Consider the following 4,649-nt stretch of genomic DNA (forward strand, 5'->3'; position numbering starts at 1 on the left):
TAGAAAAATACAGGAGTGACGGGAGCAATAGTTGATCATGTTATTGTGGTGTTTGGTAGTTGTGTTTTACGTCTGCAAACAGGAAACAAAGGTATAGCAATGGCAGTTTGTTTCGCAACAGGAGACAGGAATGAGTGAAAGAAGAAAAAAAAAACATAGAAGAAGGTGTGGTGGCGGTTTAGGGTATTAGGAAGTTGATGGTGGTATGGTTATGGTGGTTTGTAATGGTTGTAACAAGAAATAGAGATCAAGATAGTAGCGAGCAGTAGCACGAATAAAGGAGAAAAATACAATAGCAATTTGTAGCGGTTTAGACCAGAAAAGATACAGCAGTTAGATGATGATATTCGTGTTCGTTTTTAGACTGAACTAAACAGAATGAGAAGGTGGTGGAAGTGTATGGTGTTGATTATCGAAACAGAAAACTTTCGTGGTAATTATTATGAAGAAGGAACATGAATAGTAGTAGTAAAATAATGGGTTTCAATGGGGTGTTGAAGCAAGAGAATCACTAACAACAGAAGGAAGAAACGTTGGGTTTTGATTATGGGTTTGTTATGAGATCGACAAAAAGGCAACAATAATCAATTATCGAATAGAACGGATACCTTGAATAGTTGCAGGTGTGTTTGGGATTGACGGGGAGCCGCAATAATAGAAAAAGAGGGGCGGTGGTGGTTGTTGTTTTTGTTGGTCGATCGAAAACAGGACACTAGAAGTGATGATGGTGTAAATATGATGAAGGTGGTGGGTTTTGTAGGGTGAAGTTCATGATGGCAGTTTTAGTTATGGAAACAAAACAGAAAATAACTCGAGCAAGTGATTGAGGTGTTTGGGTTCGACGTGGTTAAGCTGTGATGGTCGTCGATCATAGCTTAGCAGAGAAGAGGTTAGGAGATTCGGAGAGTGGTTAGTTCTCAGAACAAGAAAGAAAGAAAGAATGAAGGTGAATGTGTTGATTATAGATGGTGGGGTGAATATATCCCTCTAATATATATGCAGTTGTACGATTGTATAGATAAAGTGAATTGATAACGAATACAAGAACAGTGAATCTCAATCAATATATGTAATATAATGCAGATGAAATGAATTTCAAAAGGTGCACAGTAATATCAAATTAATAATAATAATATAATATATATCTCTTAAACGTGTGAAACAGAAATAGAATCTCCAATAGTTTGGCAGCCGGAGGTTTGTTCTTTTATGAATTCACGGAGTATTATATCGTGTCCATTGCTAAACAGTTAACATAATAAAGTGTTTCTAAAAATCCCAAATTTTTAGATTAAATCTATTTAATTATTTCAATCATTAACTGTTTGAAACCTGATAAAAAAAAATTCGCTAATTATTTATTTTCTGTTCCAAATAATATGTACGGAGTACTAAACTTAACTCAGGGTATTTAATTATATTTTTAACAAACTTAAAGTTGATAAAACTTAATTATGGACCAACGTTTAATTTCAACTTCTCATAATTTCGAGTTTAAACTCATTTCATATCACTACTAGAAAACTGGCAATTACCGACGGCATAATCTGTCTCAAATCCGTCGAAAAACTCATTTACCGACGGATTTTCGACGAATTCAGGTGAACCCTAAAATCGCCCTCGGTAATATTTTTCGACGGATTTTGCGATGGCCCCGGATTTAACGACGGCTTTACGATGCCTATTTTTGCGACAGAATTCCTTCGGCTTTACGTTGAATGTTTCCGACGGATTTGAGACGGGCTTTTACCGACGGACTTGTGACGACAATGTTAACGACGGATTTGTGATGGACCTTTTATCGACGGATTTGGGACAGCTTTTTACCGACGGATTAACGACGTATTTTAATGACGGTTTTCCGACGGCCTGTTAGTAAGTTTTCCGACAGATATTCTGCCCCAAATCCGTCGCTATTTTCTTTTTCCAGAATATTTTTTTAATAAATTGCTATTTTCCATTTTTTAGGCCTATAATATAATCTGCAAATAATAATCAAAATTTCCTAAAAACTTCTTTCATTAAACAATCCGAATCCAAGTTCACATTAACTGTCCAAAAATAACGTAGCATACTTAAACAACTTAACTTCTACATAACAAAATAGCATTTAGACAAATTCAAGGATTAGATAACTAGTTCAAGCTTCGGAGTTTGGTAGACGCTTTAAAAGTTCGGTCCACTTCTCATTCATTTCATCCATTTGTCTCTTGACTGCTTCCGTCGCCGCTTTACCATCCTCAACTTCCTTCCGAAGACGTTCCTCACGTTCTTGCATCTCGCTTCTTGTTTTCTCATGTTCTTCAAGCATCTTCTCCATTTTTTCTTTCACTTTTTCTACCTGCAAAAACGTAATACAAAGTCATAATATTTTTTTTTGAAAGGTCGGGCTATTAACAAGTAAAAACAAACTATATGTACAACAAATAGAGTTGCTACTATACAATGAGTAAAGCAGCCCCAAGAATCAAGTTTCCCATCCTATCCTATCTATACATTATAATACAACTCGAAAGATGCACTTGAATTGTCAAGAAATAAAAGATAAAACTACAAAGTTATAAATAAAAGATGAGGATAGCACATTGAACACCACAATACTTGAGAAAGAGTAAATCTTACAAAACAACTAGTATAGTCTTATATAGCAGCGAATCCACAAATATTTTTTAACGGGGAAAAAAATTTAATACAAAAAATTCTGGATATTCATTAGAAATTATATAAAACAATGGCTATCTCTAACCTGCACCATATGCTTCATCAGCGTGCTAACCAACATAACAACCATGCTTTACATTTTATAACTATATAGCTTTCTGATAAAACAATATTTAAAAAAAAAAAATTGTAAACTGTAAGTCTCGAACCTGTGACATTCATTTTAACAGCGGAGTATCGAATCCAACTAAGCTAATACGAATTATTCAATATATTTCATTCATTTATATTATAACTACATAGTACGGTATCATTTAAAAAAAATCAAAAAAAAATCCGCGAATGATTTTTGGTCGTCGGGGGCGGATGACCCCGGTTGCCTCAAAGTGGATCCGCCCCTGGTCTTATACATGCTTGGCTAGATAGTAGAGAATATCACTTATTCAACAAAGCACAAATGATAAGAAATAAACTATTTAAAAGCAAAGCAATTCACTATTAAACTATTATATCATAACAATACTACAAATAACCAGAGAGTCAAAATACTAATACTGACTACCAACAAGTTTTAGTTGCGGCAACAAGTTTTGGTGATGAAAAAAAAACACAAGTTAAAGAGAAACACACATACCTCTTCAAAAGGCGTTTGAGCATAAGAGCTCCCGCTATCAGCAGAAGGTGTGCCCGTAAGTACGAAACTTGGATCAGAAGATGAACCAGTACAATATGCTCTCCCTTTCCTCCTTACTCCAGTAGCTTTTTCCCACAATTCTTGATCATGCTTTGGGTGAGTGGAAACATCCGAGCCATACCTCTCAATCATATATTCTGATAGAAGTCTCTATTATATATAAATTTGAACATATGTTTCATTAGACATTACATTTTCATATAACTGTAAATATAAATCCACAAATAAATCTACAATTAAATAAAGAGAACTTACTGCAGCCTCGCGTGCCCTATCATCTATTAAGGCATCAGATGAGGTGCTACCCTCACCCTCAGTTACACTCCCTTTTTTGTATGTGATGCAAAAAGAAAAGCTAAAGAAGATTGTGGACCGCCCATTTTTTCTTCCTGCAAAAGTTATATTCGGAATGATTAGCATAAAAGAATTTATGTAAGTTTAGACATTAACCATAAAACATCAAATATCTTACAAAACGTTCTCGAAATGCAACATATCCAGCAGATCCTGTGCAATGGTGGCCAGCTACAAATTTAGACCTATTATCTTTGTTTGGCTTCGAAATCTTTAGCCATCCTTCTTTATTCCAATGTTTCGTGACAAGTGTCCTCCAATGCTCTTGCTTCATCCAGGATGGGTTATATGGAAGAATGGGAGATAAATCATCACCAATAACTGGGTTACCAGCATTCAAAGCCTTCTCATATGCTCGTTCACGATCCGTACTTAAACGATCAGACAATCGTTTTCCCATTAACGAATTGAATATGTCACGAACAAACCCTTCAATTGCCGGATTCCAAGAATATTTTTGCTGATATAAAACAAATAACTTAAATATATTGCTTCATAATATGCATATATATATATATATATATATATATATATATATATATATACACACATATACATATATGTATATATATACACATATACATATATGTACAGGTTGTAGGTTTATAAAATAATGAGAGTTTTCAGGTTGTATATAAATGTGTGTGTATATATATATATATATATATATATATATATATATATATATATATATATATATATATATATATATATATATATATATATATATATAACCTTAAAACTCTCAAACATCTTATTTTTGTCATCAATGGGAACACGTGACCATGTTGGCCAATCTCCTTGGTAATAGTTCGTCAAAATTCCCGTGATTGAGCGGCTAATTTCACTATTATCAGCTCGACCATTAGCTTTGGTAAAACTACAAAATAGAAAAGGAGATAATTAATATTACTTAAAAATTTAATAATGTCAAAAATAC

General features: G+C 33.7%; 1 long non-coding RNA gene across 1 annotated transcript; it reads right to left on the bottom strand.

The window, feature by feature from the left end:
- Positions 1-3,298: 3,298 nt before the first annotated feature.
- On the bottom strand, positions 3,299-4,565 carry LOC139845462 (uncharacterized). Its single transcript, XR_011758327.1, has 3 exons — positions 4,445-4,565; positions 3,611-4,169; positions 3,299-3,505 (listed from the first exon to the last, which is right to left on the bottom strand). It is a non-coding gene; the product is annotated as an uncharacterized lncRNA (long non-coding RNA).
- Positions 4,566-4,649: the final 84 nt, after the last annotated feature.

The sequence above is a fragment of the Rutidosis leptorrhynchoides genome, chromosome 4 (genome assembly GCF_046630445.1).
Source record: "Rutidosis leptorrhynchoides isolate AG116_Rl617_1_P2 chromosome 4, CSIRO_AGI_Rlap_v1, whole genome shotgun sequence".
Classification (NCBI taxonomy): Eukaryota; Viridiplantae; Streptophyta; class Magnoliopsida; order Asterales; family Asteraceae; genus Rutidosis; species Rutidosis leptorrhynchoides.